The following is a 14,605-nucleotide window of genomic DNA, read 5'->3' on the forward strand; positions in this document are numbered from 1 at the left end:
GAAAAGGCCAAAGCAGGTCTGGGACTCAAACCCTGGACAGCACAAACCAGAGCTGGGCCTGAGCCCTCACCCAGCCCTCGCCTGACCCTCGTCTGGCCTGAACGTGAGTTTAGACCCACCTAAATGTGACGCAGCAATAACTACTATTGAGGACTGAACGGACAGACAATTTGAATGTTGAAGTCTCAGGTAAGAGCAAAGGCAGACACGTTTTTAAATGCAATTACTATTAGTTTGGCCAACGTTGAGGGGACTCAAAGTGGTGAGCAAGTGCCTGATTTTAGGTAAATTTCCTAGTGACGGGGGATCAGCCTGCTCAGGGTCAGCCAAGTCCACCCAGAGCTTGAGACAGAGCCCGGGCTTTCGGTGCCTTGGACGGGTCTAGCAAGAACTTCGATCATAGCTTCTGTCACTGCTGGGGACAAGAGCCAGTGCAGCCCTAAATGACCACGTGTGTGCCCGTTGCAGGGCTGGAGTCAGGGCCAGGTTGGTACCCCTGTACCCTGGGGATGGAATCGTGCTGGCCCTGCGGTCATTCAGGGGGTGAGGCAGGCAGTGGCCTGGGACAGTGCCCCCCACTTCCCGGGAGCGTGCAGCCCACCCTGGTTGGTAGGGGCTGCTCCATCTGCAGCGTTCGCTGAGGGGGACAGAGGCCAAAGAAGTCCTTGCGGGGAGCGGGGTGGGCAGAGCTTTGGCCTGATTCCTGCCACAGGCTGGCTGGAGGTCCCTTGCCTAAGAGAACTGAGGGTCACACCCCCTGGGCCAGAGGCCTGGCTGCAGCGGAGGTGCAGGGATTTCCTTCCCCGGGCTGCTTGGGGCCTGGAGACTCTGCACCTCTGTGCAGGAGACCACGAGGGGCTGGGACTCGGGCGCCCCCAGCCTGCTTCCTTGGTCTTGGAGGAGTGTCTCCATCTGTTATGGCAACTGTCCCAGTTTGCCTGGGACCTTTGGTGCTAAACTGGGGGCTTTCCCCTGTTGCCTCATGTTCTGCAACATGCTTAGAAGCAGCTACTGACCGCCTACACTTGACTACAGATGTAACTGTAGGTGACAATTTTAGTATTTTGCCACTATTTGCCAGTCCTGTGGGCAATGAGCACCCAGGACCTCGGGAAGCAGAGTGTGAATGCCCTGCAGGTCGGAGCAGAGAACCTATTCCAGACACCGAGAGATGATTCAGAGAGCCTGTGCCTGGGGTCCTGCCCCAGGACCAGCCCTGTGTCTGTCAAGGGGCAATCAGGGAGCGCAGCGAGGGTTGTGGATGTGGGGTTGGCACAGGACTTCCGCCCACAGGGTGGGGCAACTGCAGCCTTTACAGCAGGCTGGGGTTGCTGGGGTCACCAACGCTAACCAGGCCTGACCCTGCTTAGCGTCCGAGATGAGCCAAGGCCGGGCGAGTTCAGGGTGGTACGGCCGTGGACAAGGAAGAAAAGGTGGTGCAGTGCTGGGGAGAGTGAGGGCACCCTGGGGCCCACATCTGAGAGCAAAAGGACGTCACCGCTCTTCTGCCCGAGGTGGCCTTGGTGGGGGCAAGTGGAAAATGACTTTTTCACACCCAGTTGTAACCCAAGCTGATTTCCAGACCCAGAGCCCACCCAGGGAAGGAGGCCCAGGGTCCCACAGCAGTTCCTGCAAGGACAGCGCGAGGTGACTGGCAGACCCCACCCCTGGCTCACCTGCGGACCTCCGTGGGCCCTGGGCGAGTCTCTCTGCAGGAGAGCGGCGGGAGGGGTGCTGCTCTGCTGTGGGGGCTCCTCTCACGGGTAGTTTTTAACATAGCAAATGGGCCATGAACATGGGCACCCACGCCGCCTCCCCACACCTGGAGGACCTGCCACCCCTTCTCAAGGCCCTGGCAGCCTCCCGGTGAGGGTGACACATTCTTAATAATGTGTCAGGCTGTTGACAGCCTGCTCTCTGGTCCCCCAAGTAAAAGGCGTTTGGAAATAAGATGCCTTCCCCCGATTGTCTGACCCTGTCATTCTGGACACTTATGGCAGACCGTGTCCTGCAGTCCCAGGAGTCCCCATCACGTGCTCTGTGACATTGGAAGGATGACTCGCCTGTTCACCTCTGGCGTCGTGTTTCTGCTCCTTTCCTTTGCAGCCTCGCTGACATAGGGGCGAAGGTCAGGGTATGGCAGGACCCTCCCTCGGCCTCCCCAGAGCCCACCTGGGTGCTGATGCCTCAGCCCGGTGTGCAGAGGCCACCCTGGCCGGCTGCACTGCGGGTCCCTTCCACTCCCGAAGCGCAGGGGGGCGCCCTCCACACTAGGATGGGGGTCCCGGCAGGCGGGAGACAGGGCTGGACAGAGCACCTGGTCCCGCCCCCGCCCGGGCCGCAGGGGACCAGGCTGGACACAGCAGGCACAGGTGGATCCTTCTGGCTGGGGGCTGAGGCGGGACCAGCTGCGGGGCAGAGTCCCGGGTGCTGGGTGGTGCCGGCAGCCCAGTCCCACACGGTCCCAGAACCATCCTGAGTGGGCTGTTCCTCAGCTGAGGAGCTCGGGTGTCTCCTGGCCTTGCCGTGGCAGGAAGCAGGTGCTGCTTCCCGGCTCCCCTGCTCTGCCGGCCTGCGGGTCTCAGCCTCGGACGGCAGGTGGGAGGAGGGCTGCTTCCAGGACCCGGAACGCCGCTGCTGGAGGCTGCAAGCCGCCACTGGGCTCTCCCTGGCCTGGGGCCAGTGGCCCCGTCAGCTCGGCTGGCCCTCTCCGCACACCGCCCCGGATCTGACCCCTCCTCCTCCACCCACCGGGATTGACCAGGACCACGGGATCCCACAGGGCCGCGAGAGCCTCCTTATTTCTGCTAATGTCTACTTAGCGTTTGCAGGGGAGCGTGGCCCACACAAGACACAATCCTAGCCTGCCCTGGAGAAGTCGTGTTTATTTTCCGCCAGGGAGCTGCGCTGGAAGCAGCTGCTCAGGAAATATGCAGAAGCCCCTCTGATCCAGACCCTGGCTCTCCACAGAGGCCCCTGCCCGCCTGCGACTGACCCTGACCCCGTGCCGGAGCCGGAGCCTGTCAGCTTCAGTCTGCGTTCCCTCAGTGACCACTGAGTTCAACTGCTGTTCCTGAGCTGGTCGGCCATTTGTATACTTTTTTTTTTTTTTTTTTTGAGACAGAGTCTCACTCTGTTGCCTGGGTTAGAGTGCCCTGGCATCAGCCTAGCTCACAGCAACCTCAAACTCCTGAGCTCAAGCGATCCTCCTGTCTCAGCCTCCCGAGTAGCTGGGACTACAGGCATGTGCCACTATGCCCGGCTAATTTTTTCTATATATATTTTTAGCTGTCCATATCATTTCTTTCTATTTTTAGTAGAGATGGGGTCTCGCTCTTGCTCAGGCTGGTCTCGAACTCCTGAGCTCAAACGATCCGCCCACCTCGGCCTCCCAGAGTGCTAGATTACAGGCGTGAGCCACCGCGCCCGGCCTCCATTTGTATACTTTCTTTTTGCAGTCTCTTTTGTATTTCAAGTGACAAATCTTCCTTTAACATGATGCCACAAATTTTATGTATTTTGACTAATATTTGAGCTATTTGCTAATTTTTCTCGTGATTTCTTCTTTTAAGACGGGCATCCGGGCTGACTGGCCTCCTGGTCAGGCACGGAGCTAAGAAGAAACAAAGAATCAAAAGTCAGAAAAAGAACCCCCACCGCACGTCTGCCTCATGGCCGGGCTGCCGCCACGGGCAGGTCTCTCTCCTGCTCCCGCTGCGTGTGGGGTCACACTCACTCTCCCGTGCTTGGGAGCAGAGGTAACAGATTCCACAAATGCCTCCGTGTCCCCAAAATGCAGGTGATGCAAGAGCCACATCTGGTCGCTGATGGCATTTCATTACGCTGCCGTCTGAGGTCACCTCACGGCGATTCGTGTGTCATTAAATAGCTCATGTTCAGCTTTGTTTAGTGACCAGGAATTTTGACAAAATACCTGAAATTCAAGAGGGCAGATGGAGGAGGAAGCTCTAGATAGAATGTCATTTTAAAAAATAAATTTGACTTTAAGATCATCAGAAAAATGGTGTCTAATCTTTATTCTTTGGTATTTATGGAGCTGACCATCTAGCGTGATGGCGAAAGATCCACCCGGAAGGATTAGCAGTAACGAGCCGCGGGTAAGTAAGTAAGGCCGCGGGCTGAAGGCTCTGCTCCCCGGGACCCCTCAGGGCTTCCCCCCAAGTTTCGCCCGAGGTCCGACCTCCTGGGCCCACCTCCCGCCCCATCCTCCACCTGACGGCCCACCCCCACCCCTCCCATCCCCCATCTGCCCCTTCACTCGCCAGACCCCCGCCTCCCCGGCGCCCCCTTCCCCACCCCTCCTCGTCGCCTCCCCATCCCGGTCCTCCCGCCCCACTTCGCCCCGCCCTCACCCCCTATCCGGCTGTGCCCCTGTGTGGCCCCGGGGGGACGAGCGGAGCTGCGGCACAGGGCTGGGGGGGACGGACGGGGAGGGGGAGGGGACGGGGCCGGGGAGGACACGGGAGGGGAGTGGGGGCGGGGCTGGAGCTGGGGGCGGGGCGGACACGGGAGGTGAGTGGGGGCGGGGACGGGGCATGGTATGGTGGCTCATGCCTGTAATCTTAGCACTCTAGGAGGCTGAGGCAGGAGGATCGCTTGAGGTCAGGAGTTCGAGACCAACCTGAGCAAGAGTGAGAACCAGTCTCGACAAGAACTAGAAAGAAAAATTATCCAGGTGTGGTGGCGTGTGCCTGTAGTCCCAGCTACTCAGGAGGCTGAGGCAGGAGGATCCCTGGAGCCCAGGAGTTGGAGGTTGCAGAGAGCTATTATGACACCACTGCACTCTAGCCCAGGTGACAGAGCAAGACCCTGTCTCAAAGAAAGAAACAAACAAAAAAAATCCAAACTGTACTGTATAATCTGTGGCTTTAAATTGTTTTGTTTCAAATCTTAAAGGTTAAATTAAATATGTAAAGAGAGTGTTATGAATATAATATTGACCAAATTAACTGATAGAAATTGAAACCAAGAGGAAATTTAAAATACAAACCGGGTCATTTTTTGTTGCTTTGCACTTTTTATTATCTCAGGGAATTTAAAAATTTTTCATTTATTCTAGCACTTGGGATACATCAGTTGAACAAGACAGACAAAAATCCCAGCTTCTACTGGCGAAGACAAGAGACACACTAAAAGATAAACATGTAAAATAAATACAGTCATACCTCAGTATCTTTAGGGGATTGGTTCCAGGATCCCCACCAATACCAAAATCTGTGGATGCTCAAGTCCCTTATATAAAATGGCACAATATTTGAGCATAACTTATATATATCCTCCTGTATACTTTAAATGATCTCTAGATTACTTACAATACCAAATGCAATGTAAATGCTATATAAATAGTTGTTATACTGTATTTTTTGTGTTATTTAAATTTTTTTCCTGAATATTTTTGATCTGCGGTTAGTTGAATCTGTGAATGCCTAACCATAGATCCGGAAAGCTGACCATAGAGATTGCTACCAGGTGTGAAGTGTCATGGGAAGAAAAGAAAAAGAATGAGGTAGGAAGGATCGAGAATTGGTGTCTGGCGGTTGCAATTTTAAATACCTGGCTCAGGCTAAGTATCAACGCTAAGTGACATTTCCTTGTGAGAGGATATTCCGGCTGTTTTGACAGTAAACAGAGTAGATGATGGGCAGGGAGGCCCTGCAGTTTAGTAGGTCCCTGAGGTATAATTGAGATGCTGGAAGTAACGCAGGTGAGAACTAGTCTGATTTATTTTGGAAGTGGAACCAACGAGCTTTCTTGGCAGATTGGAAGTGAAAATGAGAGTGTGAGAGGGACCAAGGATGACGCCAAAGTCTGTGGCCTGAGCAGCTGGAAGGATGCCCTGACACCAGCACCTGGCTCTCTCTGTCCTTTGACCACAGGCAGAATTTGGCGGGTCCTTTGGTGGAGTACTGGCCGCTAGACTGGGACACTGTCACGTGTCCCGACTTCTGGGACGTATGCGATCCCGGGCAGGAGTCACAGAGGTCTGGGGCATGAACAGTTTTCGCATTGCAAATGCCAGCTGGATGTGCCGGGCCTGAAGCCAGTGAATGACAAACGATTCTGACTATTACATTGAAAAAAACAGTGGTCGGAGGGTTTCAGGACCTCGAGGTCCCAACTGCGACCGACAGACACCTCGCCCCCCGCTAGCTCGGCACCCCGTTTCCTCCTCAGGGCGCGGCCGCGGCCCACACCGCGCGCAGACACCGCCCCTCCGGGGCCGGGCGGGCGCGAGCCGCAGCCGCCTGCGGGCCGGGCTGGGAAGAGGCTCCCGCGCGCTCCCGCCCAGGCTCGGTGGCCATCTTCCGCGCGCGCGCTCCCGCGCAGGCTCCACTCCCTGCTGTCCGCGGCCGGTTCCCCACAGCAGCGGCCGCCGACCTGCACGGCTCCAAGGTGGGGGTGGCGCCGCCCGCCGGCGGGCCCATCCCGAGGCGGGGCCTGGCTGGGGCGGGGCCTGGCCGGGGTGGGCCCTGGCCGGGTCGGGGCTGGGGGCGGGGCCTGGCTCGGGCGGCCGCAGCAGTTGCGCGTGAAGCCCCGCCCCCCGCCGCTCTCGGAGCTCGCAAGGCCTCTGGCTGCGCCTGCGCACGAGACTGGGCGGGGCGGAGGGAGCCCGGAGCGCAGCTGCGTTCGTCGGACAGCAGGAGCAGTGGAGCCGGCCGAGAGCGGTGCTGCGGGAGCGGGCGGCCGAGACAAAGGCGACGGTGAGTGCAGCGCCGGCCGGCGCCTCGCCCTCTCGAGCCCTTGGGCGGCGGCCTGAAGCCCCGAACCCCGGTCCCCGAGGGCTCCGCGGTGAGCTCGGGCTGCGGGCTGCGGGCCGAGCCTGTGGCTCTGTTTCCAGGTTCGGGCGAGGTCTCTTCCCCGAGGACCCGCCCTTTGGGCTTCGTCCCTTCCCTCTGAGGAAGGGACCCGAGCTCAGCTCGGAATTCAGGCAGGCGGGCGACCGAGGCGCCCATCGCCCGCTGCGGTAAAACGGAAACGCAGACCCCTCCCCCACTTGGCGGGTCTGGGGGTCGCGAGGGTGGCGCGAGGGGCGGGCGGGGACGGCCCGGGGTCTCCAGGTGAGGGTTGGCGGGGCGGGGACCCGGGCTCCGGAGCCGGACTGTCGCCCGAGGCGCCCGGCGCGTCCCGCCCGCGGTCCCGCAGCGGAGCTCGCTGGGCTCGGAGCGGAAGCCCCGGCCGCCTCCTCGGAGAAGGAGCGCGGGCGACTCTCACAGGTGGTTTCACCGGCTGTGGCTGCTGGTTGGGATTTTGGGTCCCGGGTGTGGTCGGTAGCGGCTCGCTGATGCCGCTTTAACAGCTGAAAAAGCGCCCCAATCCACTGACTTCATGTGTAAAAGAAACGGTGTTGAGATTCCTTATTACCTTGCAATTATTTTAAATGATAAGGCTTCGTAGAGGAATTCGGTGGTGGTGTGCAGTTTGCAAACGTAAACGTTAAAGGGCTTGGAATACAGTAGATGCTCATTAAAATATTTGTTGAACGAATGAATCTGGAAACATCAGACAAAGCTGGTCTCACATCTAGTAAAATTTAGGCACATACCCTTTTGACTAAGAATAAGGAAAAAACGTTGGCAAAAAACATGTAGTTTTGTTTATATGCTTGTTTTTGATTTTTACCCAATATATGCATACTTTGGAACAATCAGTTGTTACTCTCAATACTACTAACAGAAAATAAGTTTGAAATGTGGATTTTTTATTTTGAGAAAAGTTGGTATACATTATCTATTTCTTAAAAACAGGCTTTATTTCTCATTTTCTTTAAAAATAATGGGGAACATAAAGAGGCGCTGGGATTGTATTTTGAGACCCAGCTTTATTTTTCATTGTGAATAAAGTTGTTTATGTGTTTTTGAGGAACTGCTATGGTCTTGAGTGTCTTTTCCAAAAAGGGAGAACTGTAAATTGAAGGAAGAAAAAAAACTAATGTTCCACTAATACAATTAAACATTACCATTTACTCAACAGGTATTCATTAAACATCTATCATGTGCTGAGATCTGTGTTGAGTGGTGTTTCTGGGGACGAACAAAACTCACAATAATCCTTTTTTAAAACGAGCATAAAGTTCTATCTTTTAATCGATGTTGCAAGTGGAGACTGTCTTAAACCCCTTGTGCCTGCTTTAAGTTGGGAAAGGTGGCAGGTGAACTGCAGGAACTGTAAATTCATAACAATCTATTTAAAAGTTAATAAGTAACTTAAGTGGGCTAAGATTATTGGGTTCCACTTTCATATTGTCAGTTTAGTAAAATCTATCTACATTTTAAAAAGAAGGGAGGAAGAGATTTAACAGACTGGTGTTTTTATTATCTCTCTCTTACAAGAAGATTTTAGTACAGTGTATTTATTGAAAGGTCATGGACTTCTGGTTCTCTGTTCTGTAAATCTTTGCAACAACAATATTTTCTATTTTTAAAAATCACTGATGATAAACATTGGATTTCCTTTCCATAAGAAACGTTTTTAAGTAAAGCACCATTTCAGGAATTTATTTTGTCCTTTTCTTTGCTATTTACAAACAAATACAGTATTAACTTGATAGTGCTGAAATTGGAAGGATTATTAGTAAGAATTTGTGGTTCCATATATGGACTTTACCTGTAGTTTTACAACTGATAAAACTGCTCACTAAAAAGAGGATGAAATTTTTAGTATTGCATTTATTCTAAGGTTGCATTGCCTATTTTTATCTTATTTATATATGTTTAAAAACAATATTTGGCCTCTTCAGAAGTCTGAGTTAATGTACTCCAAAGCCAATCATGATCTTTACAAAATAATGTAGATTACTAATTTTTTTGCAGTTAGCTTTTGAATTTTGGTGGACCCTTTTGACTTGTCAATGCTTATAATAGTTTATACATTGTTGAAAATAATGTATACATTCAAATAGAAGTTTTAGATTTTAGACTTACTGGCTATTAGCTTTTTATGATTGTTGTTCCTAGGAATAATAAGGGAAGGAATCCCTCAAATTTTAGTGGTAGAGAGCTGTGATAGTTTTTCTTTAAATGTGTATTTCTTGGAGGAAGAAATGTGTATTTCTTGACAATTTACCACTATCAGTCTGGTGTGGATAAGAAATCTAATAGTGATGATAAAGAACAATGTAAGCAGCCTGTGATATGTTAAATAAAAAGTGCCTGGCATTTTTTTTTGTTTGTTTTGTTTTGGTTTTTTTTGGATAAGCACATCATCAGAATTCTTGACAATCAACAGCATTGAGACATGTTAAAATAATTTTTCCAAGAAATCAGGATTCATAATGAATATTTTTTGTACTTTAGAAAACACTGTAAATGTTTTTAAAGTATTATTCCTGTGTTGGAGTAGTTCATAATGTTTTGAGGCTGAGTAAATTCCAGGATTATCCTATTTTGTAATTGTTGGAATATTTGAAATGTTGGTGTTTTCTTCATCGAGGTAGATGTGTCTGCTAGGGAGGGTGGTTCATTTTTTTGTAACACCCTTCAGAGTGATCTAGAAGGAATTTCTTTTCTCTCAGATGTAATTAATCAAGTGATTAAGAATGATGCTAACAAGGCATTTGCAGCTGTGCCCATGTTTGCCTGTGTAGATTGTGAGAGTTTATTAATTAGCATTTGTAGAAAACATTTTTGAATTTTAAAATTTTTATTTAAATGCTATATAACAAATTTCTCAGGTTTATTGTCTAGTATAGGTTGCTATTATGTTTTTCATTCCCAGTTGTCTTTTTAAAAGACATGAAAATGTTTAGGTTTCTCATCTGCTTTAGGATGAATCTGGGACTTTTTTAAGGTTTTATAAGATTTTTCACTTACAATGAAACATGCTTATTGGTTTTGATTTATTGTAGTGTTTTTTTTTTTTTTTTTTTAATTTTAGAGACAGGGTCTCACTCTGTCACCCATGCTGGAGTGCAGTGGCATGACTGTCACTCACTGCAACCTCAGACACCTGGGCTCAAGCAATGCTCCCACCTCAGCCTCTGGAGTAGCTGGGATAATAAGCTGCACTGCCATGCCCGGCTAATTTTCAAATTTTTTGTAGAGACGAGGTGTTGCTATGTTGCCGAGGCTGGTCTGGAACTCCTAGCCTCTGCATCTCAAACTGCTGGGATTACAGGTACTAGCCACCCCACCTGGCCTGTTTTAGTGTTTTCTTATCTCAGTTTTTATGAAACAAATATTTTAACATTTTATTGAATGTTAAATGTTAGTAATGTTTTAGGTCTGTGTCAGAATGGGGCATTGTAGGTTCCCTGTGTATTCTTGAGAGGAACTGAGTAATACATGTGCTTATCCTTAATGCTTGCTTGCTAGTTAGGTGATAGCATTTTTTCTGATTTTTTTTTCATACTTCCTGGAAAAACTTGGAATTTAGCATATTAAATATTGACTTGCTGCCTCAGTTCAAAGTTTAAGTATGCTTGACTCTTGCTGTAATACTACCAAATTATGAATGGACTAGAATTTAGTTGAGACTGCTCTGTGACTGCATCCAAATGGGGTTTCTGAATTGAAATGCCAAAAAGACTTGGTAATAAATTGTGTTTATTGTCTTTATCTTGACACTACAAAATACCTGTAAATGTATTTCAGTCAAAATTACGGTAACACATACTCAGTCCTTTTCCTAGAATGCATTAGATAAGTCCGCATTAAATAGAGGTGACTTTGAAAATGACTAAATGGTGAGCCCTGATATTTCTGTTTTGTTGCTTGCCCGCTTAGAAACTCATGCTAAGATTTCTTATGACATCTTCCATGATCAAATTTTGTAGTTGTACTCAAACATAAAATGACTTTTGTTTTATTTGACTTAATAATTTGCTTTCACTTTTTGCTTAGTAAAGCAAAAATGAATTTTTACTACATCTAGCATTGGGTATATTTTATGCCTTACATGTAGTGGGAATTTATGGGTATCTATGGAACTAGTATGTTCAGCAGGTGGGACTTGGTAAGGTTAAGCAGAAAACAGTTTTCACTGTGCCTTCAGACCCTCCATAGATTCAGTCTCTACCTCTGCATGAGCTCTTAGTAAGATCAGATAGCATTTCCAGTAACTTTCAGGTAATAAAAACTCTTGCAGTTACTTGTCATTCGTAATCTTATTTTAGTCATTAGAAGGTGCGGTTCAGTATAATCAGTGTTGAGACTCTCACACAATTCTGAACTCTTCTTTGGTTCCCACTGTTTCAGACGTAGAAGCCTGCTTTGGAGGAAGATTCCTACTTGATTTCTCTTGTTACTTTGCCAGATTCTCTTCAGTATGACGTCCTCACCTGCTCAGGGTCCAGCTCCGTGCGGAAAAGGGATCGAGGGGAAAGGTATGGTTTATTTTAGCTGATCTGATTGTGATCTGGCATTTTTGCCTCCTGGGTTGGACAGGTTGTTCAAAGCTGACGCCCTAGGACTGCTGGAAATAGTTTTCTTGAGAATTCTATGTCTGGGACCCTCAGCTACAATTCCTGTGATATAATTCTCTATCTTTAATTTCGCTTCCCAGCTTTCCTGATCTGCGGGCCCACTTTGCCCAGGGTGACGTTTTGGTTTAGTGTTTAAGGTAGTTCTATAACATTTTAACCAGAACTGCCCATACTTTACTAAGGATATTTCATTTGGCATAATTCCACTGGGGCCTCCACATCCTCTATTTCCAACTTCTGTCAAATACAGTAGACCCTCTGTGTCTGTGGGTTCCACATGTGAGGATTCAACCAACTGTGGATCAAAAATACTAAACCCTGTCTCTAAAACAAAATACAAATTTAAAAACTACAGTATAACAGCTACTTACATGGCATTTACATATAAGTAATCTAGAGATGCTTTAAAGTATGTGGATATGTATAGGTTATATGCAAATACCTACCCATTTTATATACGGTACTTGAGCATCTGGGGATTTTGGTATGGTGGGGTTCCATGAACCAAACCCCCGTGGGACAACTGTAACCCCCCTTGACAGTACTTCTGTCTGTTTGGGACCTGCAGTCCATTGCTTCTGCCACCTCTGTACTGTCCCCGTTCCTGCACATCCTTACTTGAGTATTTTCCCTGCCTTGAATCCATGGTCCACTATTATAATGTCTCGCTTTCATGCGCCCTCAGTTCCATGTAGGGCGCTCCTCCATTGCACTCCCCTGGCCAGCCCTCCACCCCACACCGTTTACATGCAGTTCTCCATCCGGTTCAGCCTGCGCCTGGGCAGTAGATCGTGCTCTGAGGAAAACACAGCCGTGCTGACCCGGGTCTCCCGTTCAGTGCCTGACCGCTGACCTCAGGAAGGCCCTTTGTGTTGCTGACAGTGGTGTAATCCCAGGACATTGCCCTGGTTGAATCACTTTAGCATTCCCCTAAATGACTATTTTACACCTCTCTCCTCAAACTTCTAACCTTTTCTCCATTTTCATCTGATAACGTGTTTCCTGTGTGTGAAAAATGAAAGTGATCAGAAAGCGTTTCCGTGTCCCTCAGGTCTCTGCCCATGCTCTTTGCATTTCCTGCTGTTCTTCCCCCCGGTCTCCACGGCTGCCCTGGGTTCTCTCCCTTCCTCCTGTCAAGGACATTGCGTTGCTTCCATGTCCATCCCCTTGTGCATGCCAGTGACATGCGTCAGTGTCCTATTTTTACCAGATCATTCCTGTCAGCATATAGATATATATGCAGCATATAGATACTGATATCTCCCATCTTTAAAAAACCTTGGTCAACACCACATCTTTCTTTAGTTACTACTCTCCAGAAAAGTTGATATTTGTGGTCTTCACTACTCCCTCTCTCTCTTGGATCCATTACAGTGAGGTTTTTTTTTCTCTTCCATTCTACCATGGCAGCTCTTTTTTGAGGTTACTAGTGACCTCTTTGGTGAATTCTAATGTCAGTGAATATAGCAGCAGTCACAGCATTTGATGTGGTTGATAATGTTCTCTTCTTTGAAACCATCTTCCCTTTGCTTCTGGGATATTACTGCTTATTTTCAGTTTCTTTTGCTGGTTCCTTTTCATCACACCAACTTCTAAAAAATGAGGCAGTGTTCCAGGGATATACGTTTAGACCTCTTCTGTATTTATATTTAGTCCCTTGTGATCTCATCTTATCTAGCTAGAATTATATATTTCTAACTAAATATTTTATCTTTAGTCTGAATTTCTTTCCTAATCTCCAGACTTGTATGTTAATGTGCATACTCAACATTTTCAGCTAGATGTCTAATTTAACTAGACATCTAGATCCCAAATTTAACATGTCACAACTGAAAACTCGTCGCCTCCTTCTTCTCTCCCACCCCCTCCAATAATTGTTTCCATTCCATTCTTCCTCATCTTTTAAATGTCCACTCCCTCTTTCAATTTCTCTGGCCCCAAACCTCATAGACATCTTGATACTCCCTTCCGATACTCCCACATCTAATTCAAATAATTATCACGAAAGTACATTCTTTATATACGTTAAATGCTGCCTTAACTATAAATGGAACGACAATTTGCTGCCACCCCTGTAAGCAACCATAACCTCTTGCTTGTGTTATTTTCATAGTCACTAGTCTCCCCGCTGCTTCTGCACTTTTCTATTCTCAAGGCAGCAACCAGGGTGATCCTTTTAACATGAAAGTCTTATTATTTCAATCCTGTGTTCAAACGGTTCAGTGGCTTTCTATATCCTTGAAAGTAAAAGCCAGAATATTTACTGTGCCTATAAGAGCCTCCGTTGATCTGTACCTCCTGCCTCTCTGGTTTTGTGTCCTACACAATCAGGTTTCTCCTTGGCTTCCTCTACTCTGGCCCCCAGGCATCCTCCAGGCGCAGTCTTGCTTTCGTGCCCTCAGGGATAGAGCATTGTTTTATTCACTGCAGAATCCCCAGGACCCTGGCTGGCTCATGATGGGCACTCACAGTTCCTGAATGAATGGCTGCTTGTCTTGTTACTCCTGATTCTGGTTATAGCCTATGTGCATGTTTCTATAATGAAGTATTTGAACTTCACCTAAAACCATATAGTCCTGTAAGAATTAAGTAGAAACAAATTCAGATACAAGAATATAAAGTAAGTTTCAAGTCAATTTTTGTGTATGGGAAATGAAAATACACAGTGAAATGGTAAGGGACAGAGGAGGTAGGAAAGCAATGAAGAGAGCTAAGGCAAACGAAATAAAGAAGAGGAAAATCTGGTTTGGAAATAGGGTGACAACATGTAAAAAATTTATTCTGGGCTTGTCCCATATTTCTTTTCAGTTACATTTCTTGAGTTCTGAGTGTTGGTGATTTTCATGGACTAGACACTTCAAGTTGGACTATATTATACCCTTGTTTTTATCAGGGATGTAGGCTCAGGTGAGATCAGGAGCCAAAACTTCATTGTTCTGTGTTTTGCTCAACTCTTTTTGTTAAAGAAAAGGAGAAATTACTGAGAAAGCCTAATGGTATTCTTAGCAGTTTTTATTTATTTATTTTTTTTTGTAGAAATCTCCAATAGAAGTCTCATAGTTTTAGGGAGGGATTTTCAGTGTACAAAAATGTATTGGTATGCCTGTCCTCTTGGGACTGTGCCGCCTATTTAGTCCCCCCTTAAAAAAGGAGAGGAATATAAGT

General features: G+C 48.0%; 2 long non-coding RNA genes across 7 annotated transcripts in view; both read left to right on the forward strand.

The window, feature by feature from the left end:
- The first annotated feature begins 3,457 nt into the window (after nucleotides 1–3,457).
- On the forward strand, nucleotides 3,458–5,274 carry LOC138376386 (uncharacterized). The gene is made up of 3 exons (XR_011231662.1): nucleotides 3,458–4,118; nucleotides 4,588–4,814; nucleotides 5,081–5,274. It is a non-coding gene; the product is annotated as an uncharacterized lncRNA (long non-coding RNA).
- Nucleotides 5,275–6,642: 1,368 nt separating this feature from the next.
- Nucleotides 6,643–14,605, forward strand: part of LOC138376252 (uncharacterized) — a 75,188-nt gene continuing 67,225 nt past the window's right edge. For 5 of the 6 annotated variants that reach the window (XR_011231653.1, XR_011231654.1, XR_011231649.1 and 2 more), the window contains exons 1-2: nucleotides 6,643–6,722; nucleotides 11,214–11,341. This is a non-coding gene — a long non-coding RNA (uncharacterized lncRNA). The remainder of the gene's footprint in view (nucleotides 6,723–11,213; nucleotides 11,342–14,605) is intronic. The other variant, XR_011231652.1, reaches the window with a different exon arrangement.

This window comes from Eulemur rufifrons, chromosome 28, assembly GCF_041146395.1.
Source record: "Eulemur rufifrons isolate Redbay chromosome 28, OSU_ERuf_1, whole genome shotgun sequence".
Taxonomy (NCBI): Eukaryota; Metazoa; Chordata; class Mammalia; order Primates; family Lemuridae; genus Eulemur; species Eulemur rufifrons.